The sequence below is a fragment of the Drosophila biarmipes genome, unplaced genomic scaffold, assembly GCF_025231255.1.
Source record: "Drosophila biarmipes strain raj3 unplaced genomic scaffold, RU_DBia_V1.1 ptg000042l, whole genome shotgun sequence".
In the NCBI taxonomy this organism is placed as follows: Eukaryota; Metazoa; Arthropoda; class Insecta; order Diptera; family Drosophilidae; genus Drosophila; species Drosophila biarmipes.
Window position 1 is genome coordinate 26,233 of NW_026114550.1, and position 15,241 is coordinate 41,473.

General features: G+C 37.7%; 1 non-coding gene and 1 pseudogene across 1 annotated transcript; both read left to right on the forward strand.

The window, feature by feature from the left end:
- Positions 1–62: 62 nt before the first annotated feature.
- LOC127012282 (large subunit ribosomal RNA) lies at positions 63–6,814 on the forward strand (annotated as a pseudogene).
- Positions 6,815–12,684: 5,870 nt separating this feature from the next.
- Positions 12,685–14,679, forward strand: LOC127012276 (small subunit ribosomal RNA). Its single transcript, XR_007765785.1, has one exon. It is a non-coding gene; the product is annotated as a small subunit ribosomal RNA (ribosomal RNA).
- Positions 14,680–15,241: the final 562 nt, after the last annotated feature.

Below are 15,241 nucleotides of genomic sequence, written 5' to 3' on the forward strand. Positions count from 1 at the left end.
CGAATTTAATAAAATGTTTTATCATTATATATAAAGAATTAATTGCATATAAAAGTTATACACAACCTCAACTCATATGGGACTACCCCCTGAATTTAAGCATATTAATTAGGGGAGGAAAAGAAACTAACAAGGATTTTCTTAGTAGCGGCGAGCGAAAAGAAATCAGTTCAGCACTAAGTCACTTTGTCTATATGGCAAATGTGAGATGCAGTGTATGGAGCGTCAATATTCTAGTATGAGAAATTAACGATTTAAGTCCTTCTTAAATGAGGCCATTTACCCATAGAGGGTGCCAGGCCCGTATAACGTTAATGATTACTAGATGATGTTTCCAAAGAGTCGTGTTGCTTGATAGTGCAGCACTAAGTGGGTGGTAAACTCCATCTAAAACTAAATATAACCATGAGACCGATAGTAAACAAGTACCGTGAGGGAAAGTTGAAAAGAACTCTGAATAGAGAGTTAAACAGTACGTGAAACTGCTTAGAGGTTAAGCCCGATGAACCTGAATATCCGTTATGGAAAATTCATCATTAGAATTGTAATATTTAAACAATATTATGATAATAGTGTGCATTTTTTCCATATAAGGACATTGTAATCTATTAGCATACCAAATTTATCATAAAATATAACTTATAGTTTATTCAAATTAATTTGCTTGCATTTTAACACAGAATAAATGTTATTAATTTGATAAAGTGCTGATAGATTTATATGAATACAGTGCGTTAATTTTTCGGAATTATATAATGGCATAATTATCATTGATTTTTGTGTTTATTATATGCACTTGTAGGATTAACAATGCGAAAGATTCAGGATACCTTCGGGACCCGTCTTGAAACACGGACCAAGGAGTCTAACATATGTGCAAGTTATTGGGATATAAACCTAATAGCGTAATTAACTTGACTAATAATGGGATTAGTTTTTTAACTATTTATAGCTAATTAACACAATCCCGGGGCGTTCTATATAGTTATGTATAATGATATTTATATTATTTATGCCTCTAACTGGAACGTACCTTGAGCATATATGCTGTGACCCGAAAGATGGTGAACTATACTTGATCAGGTTGAAGTCAGGGGAAACCCTGATGGAAGACCGAAACAGTTCTGACGTGCAAATCGATTGTCAGAATTGAGTATAGGGGCGAAAGACCAATCGAACCATCTAGTAGCTGGTTCCTTCCGAAGTTTCCCTCAGGATAGCTGGTGCATTTTAATATTATATAAAATAATCTTATCTGGTAAAGCGAATGATTAGAGGCCTTAGGGTCGAAACGATCTTAACCTATTCTCAAACTTTAAATGGGTAAGAACCTTAACTTTCTTGATATGAAGTTCAAGGTTATGATATAATGTGCCCAGTGGGCCACTTTTGGTAAGCAGAACTGGCGCTGTGGGATGAACCAAACGTAATGTTACGGTGCCCAAATTAACAACTCATGCAGATACCATGAAAGGCGTTGGTTGCTTAAAACAGCAGGACGGTGATCATGGAAGTCGAAATCCGCTAAGGAGTGTGTAACAACTCACCTGCCGAAGCAACTAGCCCTTAAAATGGATGGCGCTTAAGTTGTATACCTATACATTACCGCTAAAGTAGATGATTTATATTACTTGTAATATAAATTTTGAAACTTTAGTGAGTAGGAAGGTACAATGGTATGCGTAGAAGTGTTTGGCGTAAGCCTGCATGGAGCTGCCATTGGTACAGATCTTGGTGGTAGTAGCAAATAATCGAATGAGACCTTGGAGGACTGAAGTGGAGAAGGGTTTCGTGTGAACAGTGGTTGATCACGAGTTAGTCGGTCCTAAGTTCAAGGCGAAAGCCGAAAATTTTCAAGTAAAATACAAATGCCAAACAAATATATATATTATATAAAATCTAGCTAAATTAATATACTTGAATAATTTTGAACGAAAGGGAATACGGTTCCAATTCCGTAACCTGTTGAGTATCCGTTTGTTATTAAATATGGGCCTCGTGCTCATCCTGGCAACAGGAACGACCATAAAGAAGCCGTCGAGAGATATCGGAAGAGTTTTCTTTTCTGTTTTATAGCCGTACTACCATGGAAGTCTTTCGCAGAGAGATATGGTAGATGGGCTAGAAGAGCATGACATATACTGTTGTGTCGATATTTTCTCCTCGGACCTTGAAAATTTATGGTGGGGACACGCAAACTTCTCAACAGGCCGTACCAATATCCGCAGCTGGTCTCCAAGGTGAAGAGTCTCTAGTCGATAGAATAATGTAGGTAAGGGAAGTCGGCAAATTAGATCCGTAACTTCGGGATAAGGATTGGCTCTGAAGATTGAGATAGTCGGGCTTGATTGGGAAACAATAACATGGTTTATGTGCTCGTTCTGGGTAAATAGAGTTTCTAGCATTTATGTTAGTTACTTGTTCCCCGGATAGTTTAGTTACGTAGCCAATTGTGGAACTTTCTTGCTAAAATTTTTAAGAATACTAATTGGGTTAAACCAATTAGTTCTTATTAATTATAACGATTATCAATTAACAATCAATTCAGAACTGGCACGGACTTGGGGAATCCGACTGTCTAATTAAAACAAAGCATTGTGATGGCCCTAGCGGGTGTTGACACAATGTGATTTCTGCCCAGTGCTCTGAATGTCAAAGTGAAGAAATTCAAGTAAGCGCGGGTCAACGGCGGGAGTAACTATGACTCTCTTAAGGTAGCCAAATGCCTCGTCATCTAATTAGTGACGCGCATGAATGGATTAACGAGATTCCTACTGTCGCAGGATACCTGCAGCAAGGGGAAACGTAATATGGTGGAATCCTGAACTGAGTACCAAGCGCCAAGAGGTCAGGAGACTGAGGCGCAGGCTGCAGGCAGCTCGTCGGAGTGGCACCGGCGATGTTGAGCGACTTGCCGCTGGATTAAGGCTTGCCTCAGGCCAGTATAAGAAGCTTATCCTGATGACAAAGGAACAAAACTGGCGGGACTTCGTGGGACGGCACAAGGATGATCCATGGGGGCACGCCTACCGAATATGCCGAGGCCGGAAAAAGACAACCGATCTTGGATGTCTTAGGTCGAACGGCGCGCTACTTACGACATGGCACGACTGCGCAGATATACTCCTCCGCAACTTCTTCCCTGTTGCGGAATCCACAGTGCGTGAGGGTATAACTCCTGCTGCTCCACCGACCCTCGAAGCCTTCGAGGTGGCAACCAGCGTCGCGAAGCTGAGAAGCCGGCGATCGCCGGGAATGGACGGCATCACGGGTGGGATCGTCAAGGAGGTATGGCGTGCTATCCCTCAGCACCTGACGAAGTTGTACTCTCGATGCCTCTCGGAAGGATATTTTCCTGCCGAGTGGAAACACCCGAGAGTGATACCGCTGGTAAAGGGGCCAGATAAGGACAGGAGCGATCCTGCCTCTTATCGTGGCATATGCCTTTTGCCAGTGTTCGGAAAGGTGCTGGAAGGGATCATGGTGAATCGACTGAAGGATGTGCTACCGGATGGCTGCAGATGGCAATTTGGATTTCGGCCTGGACGCTGCGTTGAGGATGCGTGGATGCACGCTAAAAACACCGTTTCCACCAGCCGCGAGAGGAGGGTGCTGGGAATCTTTGTTGATTTCAAGGGTGCCTTCGACAATGTTGAGTGGAACGCGGTGCTGGATCGGCTTATCGACGTCGGCTGTCGAGAGATAGACTTGTGGAAAAGTTATTTCTCCGGTCGAAGTGCCAGTATCATCAGCAGTTACGAAGCGGCCACAGTGTCGGTTACACGGGGCTGCCCGCAAGGGTCCGTCAGTGGTCCATTTATTTGGAACCTACTGATGGATGTGCTGCTTCAGCGCCTGGAGCCACATTGTGCTCTGAGCGCGTTTGCAGATGACTTGCTACTTTTCGTCGATGGGAATTCCCGTGCCGATCTGGAGCGAAAGGGTGAGCAGTTGATGGACATCGTGGGAGCCTGGGGAGCTGAGGTTGGAGTGAGTGTGTCAACCAGCAAGACGGCAATCATGTTGCTGAAAGGGAATCTTTCAGACACTAGGAGACCGACGGTACGGTTTGCTGGAGCAAGCCTGCCATACGTCACCAAATGCCGGTACCTTGGCATCTTAGTCGGCGAGCGGATGAGCTTTCTCCCGCATATCTCTGCTCTCAGAGATCGGCTGGCTGGAGTTGCCGGAGGGCTAGCACGGGTGCTCCGAGTCGATTGGGGGCTCAGCTCCCGTGCTAAGAGGACGATATACAGCGGACTCATGGTCCCCTGTGCACTCTTCGGTGCCTCGGTCTGGTACAAGGCGGCGAGCAAGGGCAAGTCCTTAAGACTCCTCACCTCGTGCCAGAGGACCATCCTATTGGGATGCCTACCGGTATGCCGCACAGTGTCCACGGTGGCACTGCAGGTGCTTGCTGGTGCTCCTCCAATGGATTTAGATGCTCACAGGATGGCAGTGAAGTTTAAGCTCAGGAAGCACGTTCCCCTGGACGAGAGCGATTGGCTCTATGGACAGGACTTGTCTGTGTTGGACTGGAAATCCAAGATGGCTCTGCTAGACGAATGTCTGCTAAATGAGTGGCAACTCAGATGGGACCAGGCGGCTCACGGTTTTGTGACTCGCCAGTTTTTCCCAGAGGCAGCGTTCGTCTACAAGAGGAAGGACTTTGTCTTCACCTTAAGAGCCGGGTTCTTGCTGACCGGACACGGGTCGTTCAACGCTTTCCTCCATGGTAGAACCCTCAGCACCACAACCGCATGCTCATGTGGAGAGGAGAGTGAGGACTGGCTTCACGTACTATGTGAGTGCCGCCTCTATAGCGATTTGCGTGACTTGGATGCCCTTGGCATTGTTCGAGTCCAAGAACGATGGAACGTCGCAGGAGTAGTCGAGACCCCAGAACGGATGCGTCTCCTAGGAGCTTTTGCTGATGCTGCCTTCTCGAGGCGTAGGATGGAAGCGACGAGGGATGAACCGCAGGCGCCGGGACAATAGTCCCAAAACCCCCTTGCCGTGTGGCAACGGCGAAGAATACTGCCACAGCTTGTCATTGCTTGTCGTAGGAGGCGACTAATATGACATGGTTGCCCCATCCGAGCTTGTCGGAGCTGAAGGGGTGAGGCCCACCGAGCCTGAAATTTCGGTGCCACGGGTTGAGTGGTTCTCCAAGGCTACTCATTGAGGTCGGCCCCCTAGTGGGAGTTTCGTGGTGGCTGTGGTTGACACCTATATCGCGGGTAGAGTCCCCGGGCTCGACGTGGATGTTGCGTTAATACAACTCGGGTGCTGCGACCCAAAGAACAGTAAAGATTTTAGATAGATCTCGCCCCTATGCAAGGGGGAGTGCTTGCCCGACAAGCAAGTACTTAAATTGCTACTGGGGTGGTTGCTATGTACATAGCTATAGCTTCTAGTCCAGGGCGTTGGTTTGGCGCTTAACCCAGACCCTTGCATTATATACTCCCTTGTGGGTATATTAGAATGCCGTGGCTGTAATCCCTTCAGTGCGGAACACGTCACGTTAAATAAGTTCGGAGGGATCCGAGACACACCTGTCCCTATCTACTATCTAGCGAAACCACAGCCAAGGGAACGGGCTTGGAATAATTAGCGGGGAAAGAAGACCCTTTTGAGCTTGACTCTAATCTGGCAGTGTAAGGAGACATAAGAGGTGTAGAATAAGTGGGAGATATTAGACCTCGGTTTGGTATCGCCAATGAAATACCACTACTCTTATTGTTTCCTTACTTACTTGATTAAATGGAACGTGTATCATTTCCTAGCCATTATACGGATATATTTATTATATCTTATGGTATTGGGTTTTGATGCAAGCTTCTTGATCAAAGTATCACGAGTTTGTTATATATTCGCAAACAAATTCTTTAATAAAACGGTGCATTTATGTATTTTTGATTTGAAAATTTGGTATAACTCCAATTACTCAGGTATGATCCAATTCAAGGACATTGCCAGGTAGGGAGTTTGACTGGGGCGGTACATCTCTCAAATAATAACGGAGGTGTCCCAAGGCCAGCTCAGTGCGGACAGAAACCACACATAGAGCAAAAGGGCAAATGCTGACTTGATCTCGGTGTTCAGTACACACAGGGACAGCAAAAGCTCGGCCTATCGATCCTTTTGGTTTAAAGAGTTTTTAACAAGAGGTGTCAGAAAAGTTACCATAGGGATAACTGGCTTGTGGCGGCCAAGCGTTCATAGCGACGTCGCTTTTTGATCCTTCGATGTCGGCTCTTCCTATCATTGTGAAGCAAAATTCACCAAGCGTTGGATTGTTCACCCATGCAAGGGAACGTGAGCTGGGTTTAGACCGTCGTGAGACAGGTTAGTTTTACCCTACTAATGACAAAACGTTGTTGCGACAGCATTCCTGCGTAGTACGAGAGGAACCGCAGGTACGGACCAATGGCACAATACTTGTTCGAGCGAACAGTGGTATGACGCTACGTCCGTTGGATTATGCCTGAACGCCTCTAAGGTCGTATCCGTGCTGGACTGCAATGATAAATAAGGGGCAATTTGCATTGTATGGCTTCTAAACCATTTAAAGTTTATAATTTACTTTTTAAACGACAATGGATGTGATGCCAATGTAATTTGTAACATAGTAAATTGGGAGGATCTTTGATCACCTGATGCCGCGCTAGTTACATATAAAAGCATTATTTAATACAATGACAAAGCCTAGAATCAATTGTAAACGACTTTTGTAACAGGCAAGGTGTTGTAAGTGGTTGAGCAGCTGCCATACTGCGATCCACTGAAGCTTATCCTTTGCTTGATGATTCGATAATAAAATTGCATAATTTATTTGTTGTGTTGAACTTCTTATATAAAGTTCAACCAACAATCTATTTGTATGCATTGATTGTTTGCTTGGCTTTGTGGCGAATTTTTAATCCTTTATATATTACATTCCTAAGGTCTAGATTTTCAAGTAAGAGACCAATTTGATTAACATATCAATATAAGTACAACTCGACCATCTAATAATAACAATATGAATCGTCATCTTATTAGTGACGCGAAGATTGGCAAACATATAATATAAAAATATTCCTAAGGTCTAGATTTTCAAGTAAGAGACCAATTTGATTAACATATCAATATAAGTACAACTCGACCATCTAATAATAACAATATGAATCGTCATCTTATTAGTGACGCGAAGATTGGCAAACATATAATATAAAAATATTCCTAAGGTCTAGATTTTCAAGTAAGAGACCAATTTGATTAACATATCAATATAAGTACAACTCGACCATCTAATAATAACAATATGAATCGTCATCTTATTAGTGACGCGAAGATTGGCAAACATATAATATAAAAATATTCCTAAGGTCTAGATTTTCAAGTAAGAGACCAATTTGATTAACATATCAATATAAGTACAACTCGACCATCTAATAATAACAATATGAATCGTCATCTTATTAGTGACGCGAAGATTGGCAAACATATAATATAAAAATATTCCTAAGGTCTAGATTTTCAAGTAAGAGACCAATTTGATTAACATATCAATATAAGTACAACTCGACCATCTAATAATAATATGAATCGTCATCTTATTAGTGACGCGAAGATTGGCAAACATATAATATAAAAATATTCCTAAGGTCTAGATTTTCAAGTAAGAGACCAATTTGATTAACATATCAATATAAGTACAACTCGACCATCTAATAATAATATGAATCGTCATCTTATTAGTGACGCGAAGATTGGCAAACATATAATATAAAAATATTCCTAAGGTCTAGATTTTCAAGTAAGAGACCAATTTGATTAACATATCAATATAAGTACAACTCGACCATCTAATAATAACAATATGAATCGTCATCTTTTTAGTGACGCGAAGATTGGCAAACATATAATATAAAAATATTCCTAAGGTCTAGAATCTTAAGCAATAGACCAATTCAACTAAGAGTTGACATATAAAAATATGTTCCTTTTAATGTTAGCAAAATTTTATCGTCACATACTGTTAGTGACGCGAACGTTTTTTTCTCCATGTTTATATGAATGTTTATTCAAAGGTAGAAAGGCAGGATCGTTATTTTATAAGTGAAGCGATAAAAAAATATTATGCAATAGGACATCTATTTATAAATATTTTTAAGTCTTAGAAATTCAAGTAAAGAGATTCAAGAAATTCATTCAACTTAGAGCGCACATATAATTAAAACTATTCCTGAGGTTTAGAAACCAAATTAAATAAAGAGGACATATAAACGTATGTGGTATTTTGATGGTAGTAAAAATGTATCGCGATATTATTAGTGACGCGACCAATTTTTATACTCTTTGCTCCATGTGCAAATATATCTAGTGTTTAGATAGTCAATTAAAAATGACAATTTTAACTAAAAGACTTAAAAAAGTGTTTGTCAAACTTATAATTTTGTCAATACTATATAAAACGCCAATCATATCCTTATAAAAGTAAATACGGTATATGGTTATAAATACAAAACCATATATAAATAAAAAAATGAAATCGTATGTATATGGCTTATAGGTATAATACCTATAAGGCATAATAATGTATAATATTAGCAAATATACATATAAAAGTGCATAAATTGTATAGATATGGCATAAAGAAGGCATTTATGAGAATAGCTAGTAGAATTTGCCCATACACTACTAGCGAAATGAGATATTTATACCTAGTGAGGGCGGCACTAGTACTATAAATTGTGGCAAAATAAATCTTATGCAAATGCATAGGATTTTGTCAATACCGTACAAAAAACTAAGTAAAACGTATGGATATTGAAAAATAAATGGATTATATTCATAAAATACGAATATTTCTTGCATTCTCTTGTTATACGAGAGAATATCATACGGAGCGGGCAGCCCCTAGTATAGTAAGCAGTCGAATGGGAGACAGCGTGTCCAAAAACACCTATAGGGAGGTGGTCGTTGGCGGACCTCTCCTCGTATTGGTCAAACTTATGATTTTGTCAATACTATATAAAACGCCAATCATATCCATATAAAAGTGAATACAGTATATGGATATGAATAAAAAACCATACATAAATAAAAAAAAATATGTATAAAAAATTATACATATATTTATATTAAGCAATCGTATGGATGTGGCTTATAGGTATAATACCTATAAGGCATAATAATGTATAATATAGCAAATATACATATAAAAGTGCATGAATTGTATAGATATGGCATATAAGTGACATATTTATGAGAATAGCTAGTAGAATTTGCCCATACACTACTAGCGAAATGAGATATTTATACCTAGTGAGGGCGGCACTAGTACTATAAATTGTGGCAAAATAAATCTTATGCAAATGCATAGGATTTTGTCAATACCGTACAAAAAACTAAGTAAAACGTATGGATATTGAAAAATAAATGGATTATATTCATAAAATACGAATATTTCTTGCATTCTCTTGTTATATGAGAGAATATCATACGGAGCGGGTAGCCCCTAGTATAGTAAGCAGTCGAATGGGAGACAGCGTGTCCAAAAACACCTATAGGGAGGTGGTCGTTGGCGGACCTCTCCTCGTATTGGTCAAACTTATGATTTTGTCAATACTATATAAAACGCCAATCATATCCATATAAAAGTGAATACAGTATATGGATATGAATAAAAAACCATACATAAATAAAAAAAAATATGTATAAAAAATTATACATATATTTATATTAAGCAATCGTATGGATGTGGCTTATAGGTATAATACCTATAAGGCATAATAATGTATAATATAGCAAATATACATATAAAAGTGCATGAATTGTATAGATATGGCATATAAGTGACATATTTATGAGAATAGCTAGTAGAATTTGCCCATACACTACTAGCGAAATGAGATATTTATACCTAGTGAGGGCGGCACTAGTACTATAAATTGTGGCAAAATAAATCTTATGCAAATGCATAGGATTTTGTCAATACCGTACAAAAAACTAAGTAAAACGTATGGATATTGAAAAATAAATGGATTATATTCATAAAATACGAATATTTCTTGCATTCTCTTGTTATATGAGAGAATATCATACGGAGCGGGTAGCCCCTAGTATAGTAAGCAGTCGAATGGGAGACAGCGTGTCCAAAAACACCTATAGGGAGGTGGTCGTTGGCGGACCTCTCCTCGTATTGGTCAAACTTATGATTTTGTCAATACTATATAAAACGCCAATCATATCCATATAAAATTGAATACAGTATATGGATATGAATAAAAAACCATACAAAAATAAAAAAAAAATATGTATAAAAAATTATACATATATTTATATTAAGCAATCGTATGGATGTGGCTTATAGGTATAATACCTATAAGGCATAATAATGTATAATATAGCAAATATACATATAAAAGTGCATGAATTGTATAGATATGGCATATAAGTGACATATTTATGAGAATAGCTAGTAGAATTTCCCCATACACTACTAGCGAAATGAGATATTTATACCTAGTGAGGGCGGCACTAGTACTATAAATTGTGGCAAAATAAATATTATGCAAATGCATAGGATTTTGTCAATACCGTACAAAAAACTAAGTAAAACGTATGGATATTGAAAAATAAATGGATTATATTCATAAAATACGAATATTTCTTGCATTCTCTTGTTATATGAGAGAATATCATACGGAGCGGGTAGCCCCTAGTATAGTAAGCAGTCGAATGGGAGACAGCGTGTCCAAAAACACCTATAGGGAGGTGGTCGTTGGCGGACCTCTCCTCGTATTGGTCAAACTTATGATTTTGTCAATACTATATAAAACGCCAATCATATCCATATAAAAGTGAATACAGTATATGGATATGAATAAAAAACCATACATAAATAAAAAAAAAATATGTATAAAAAATTATACATATATTTATATTAAGCAATCGTATGGATGTGGCTTATAGGTATAATACCTATAAGGCATAATAATGTATAATATAGCAAATATACATATAAAAGTGCATGAATTGTATAGATATGGCATATAAGTGACATATTTATGAGAATAGCTAGTAGAATTTGCCCATACACTACTAGCGAAATGAGATATTTATACCTAGTGAGGGCGGCACTAGTACTATAAATTGTGGCAAAATAAATCTTATGCAAATGCATAGGATTTTGTCAATACCATACATAAACCGCATGGATATTGAGAAGTTAATAGATTACATCTATAATATGAGAAGTATTTTAGTATTCTTATTAAATAAGAGAATACTATAAGGGTGAGTGGCAAAGAGAATTGAATATACCCGAATGGGAGACAGCGTGTCCAAAAACTACTATAGGTGGTGTGGCAAATATGAGGAAGGCAATATATCCATATAATGAAAATAAAAGTGCGTTTTCTTATTATATAAGAGAACACTATATGGGTGAGTGGCAAAGTAAATTGAATATACCCGAATGGGAGACAGCGTGTCCAAAAACTACTATAGGTGGTGTGGCAAATATGAGGAAGGCAATATATCCATATAATGAAAATAAAAGTGCGTTTTCTTATTATATAAGAGAACACTATATGGGTGAGTGGCAAAGTAAATTGAATATACCCGAATGGGAGACAGCGTGTCCAAAAACTACTATAGGTGGTGTGGCAAATATGAGGAAGGCAATATATCCATATAATGAATATAAAAGTGCGTTGTCTTATTATATAAGAGAACACTATATGGGTGAGTGGCAAAGTAAATTGAATATACCCGAATGGGAGACAGCGTGTCCAAAAACTACTATAGGATGGTCAATGGGCCGGCCGTCTGCTATTGACATATGTCAGTAGAGAAGATATTATCCGTCAAATTTGTTTCTTTATTCATTTATTTGAATACGAGACTTGGCTCCGCGGTTAATATTTTAAGCCCAAAGATAATAACGTTGAAACAAAGGCCAAGTTTCTATTGTACATAGAATAACAAATTGTTTCCGAATTTTATCGTTAATTTTAGGAGGTAGGCTAACATGATTTATATTATATGTGTATTATTAAATAATAATAGTACATAAAAGTCTACCAAAGAAATATAAAAATGTAATTATGAATACATTTTCAATATTAATATCAACTTATATTGTTGATAATAAAAAATAGCTATTAAGAGAGTTATTTAAGAAATTATATAATATATAATAAAGAGTATATATATAAATAATATATAAGTATATATTATTTAAGAAATAAATATAGTAGTAATAATTATATATATACACTCGGTTCTATTTTATATATTACCAGAGACTTATATGGATATATATAGATAAATTTTAAATTTATCGTCAAAATACAAATGATTAACTCAATATCTTATATTGGTTAAACAAAAATTGTACATGTGTGGATACAATATATTATGTATGTCGAACAAAAATGATATTTTAGAATGAAATGTGCATATATAAAGAAAATATATGAAAAATAAATATTGTGTTTATAAAGAATATGATTCTTTTTGACATCAATAAAAACTTGTTATTATTAGTGGCGAAACAAGTATAAATTGGAAAACAAACGTATACGAATGCTATATAAAAATGGCCGTATTCGATAGAAATAAAATCTATAACAACATATATATTGCTAATTTCTATTCAAAAAATATGAATGAAATATGAATAAAAACATTATTCTGGTTGATCCTGCCAGTAGTTATATGCTTGTCTCAAAGATTAAGCCATGCATGTCTAAGTACACACGAATTAAAAGTGAAACCGCAAAAGGCTCATTATATCAGTTATGGTTCCTTAGATCGTTAACAGTTACTTGGATAACTGTGGTAATTCTAGAGCTAATACATGCAATTAAAACATGAACCTTATGGAACATGTGCTTTTATTAGGCTAAAACCAAGCGATCGCAAGATCGTTATATTGGTTGAACTCTAGATAACATGCAGATCGTATGGTCTTGTACCGACGACAGATCTTTCAAATGTCTGCCCTATCAACTTTTGATGGTAGTATCTAGGACTACCATGGTTGCAACGGGTAACGGGGAATCAGGGTTCGATTCCGGAGAGGGAGCCTGAGAAACGGCTACCACATCTAAGGAAGGCAGCAGGCGCGTAAATTACCCACTCCCAGCTCGGGGAGGTAGTGACGAAAAATAACAATACAGGACTCATATCCGAGGCCCTGTAATTGGAATGAGTACACTTTAAATCCTTTAACAAGGACCAATTGGAGGGCAAGTCTGGTGCCAGCAGCCGCGGTAATTCCAGCTCCAATAGCGTATATTAAAGTTGTTGCGGTTAAAACGTTCGTAGTTGAACTTGTGCTTCATACGGGTAGTACAACTTACAATTGTGGTTAGTACTATACCTTTATGTATGTAAGCGTATTACCGGTGGAGTTCTTACATGTGCTTAGATACTTGTATTTTTTCATATGTTCCTCCTATTTAAAAACCTGCATTAGTGCTCTTAAACGAGTGTTATTGTGGGCCGGTACAATTACTTTGAACAAATTAGAGTGCTTAAAGCAGGCTTCAAATGCCTGAATATTCTGTGCATGGGATAATGAAATAAGACCTCTGTTCTGCTTTCATTGGTTTTCAGATCAAGAGGTAATGATTAATAGAAGCAGTTTGGGGGCATTAGTATTACGACGCGAGAGGTGAAATTCTTGGACCGTCGTAAGACTAACTTAAGCGAAAGCATTTGCCAAAGATGTTTTCATTAATCAAGAACGAAAGTTAGAGGTTCGAAGGCGATCAGATACCGCCCTAGTTCTAACCATAAACGATGCCAGCTAGCAATTGGGTGTAGCTACTTTTATGGCTCTCTCAGTCGCTTCCCGGGAAACCAAAGCTTTTGGGCTCCGGGGGAAGTATGGTTGCAAAGCTGAAACTTAAAGGAATTGACGGAAGGGCACCACCAGGAGTGGAGCCTGCGGCTTAATTTGACTCAACACGGGAAAACTTACCAGGTCCGAACATAAGTGTGTAAGACAGATTGATAGCTCTTTCTCGAATCTATGGGTGGTGGTGCATGGCCGTTCTTAGTTCGTGGAGTGATTTGTCTGGTTAATTCCGATAACGAACGAGACTCAAATATATTAAATAGATATCTTCAGGATTATGGTGTTGAAGCTTATATAGCCTTCATTCATGGTGGCAGTAAAATGTTTATTGTGTTTGAATGTGTTTATATAAGTGGAGCCGTACCTGTTGGTTTGTCCCATTATAAGGACACTAGCTTCTTAAATGGACAAATTGCGTCTAGCAATAATGAGATTGAGCAATAACAGGTCTGTGATGCCCTTAGATGTCCTGGGCTGCACGCGCGCTACAATGAAAGTATCAACGTGTATTTCCTAGACCGAGAGGTCCGGGTAAACCGCTGAACCACTTTCATGCTTGGGATTGTGAACTGAAACTGTTCACATGAACTTGGAATTCCCAGTAAGTGTGAGTCATTAACTCGCATTGATTACGTCCCTGCCCTTTGTACACACCGCCCGTCGCTACTACCGATTGAATTATTTAGTGAGGTCTCCGGACGTGATCACTGTGACGCCTTGCGTGTTACGGTTGTTTCGCAAAAGTTGACCGAACTTGATTATTTAGAGGAAGTAAAAGTCGTAACAAGGTTTCCGTAGGTGAACCTGCGGAAGGATCATTAATGTTTTAATATCCTTACCGTTAATAAAATATTTGTTTATATTATAATAAATACATTATAGTATTACAAATAAAATATGAATTGCCAAAATGTATATGAGATCTATTATAGATCAAATGAAATTTCGAACAAGCAAATCGAAATAATGCAAATATTAAAATTATATATTGTATTTAATACATATGAGAGAAATTAATAAGCAGCCAAAGCAAACAAATAAAAATTCGAACAAGCAAATCGAATTATTAAAATAATAATATTAAATTATTATTGTATATCCTTACCGTTAATAAAATATTTGTTTATATTATAATAAATACATTATAATAATACAAATAAAATATGAATTGCCAAAATGTATATGAGATCTAATATAGATCAAATAAAATTTCGAACAAGCAAATCGAAATAATGCAAATATTAAAATTATATATTGTATTTAATACATATGAGAGAAATAATAAGCAGCCAAAGCAAACAAATAAAAATTCGAACAAGCAAATCGAATTATTAAAATAATAATATTAAATTATTATTGTATATCCTTACCGTTAATAAAATA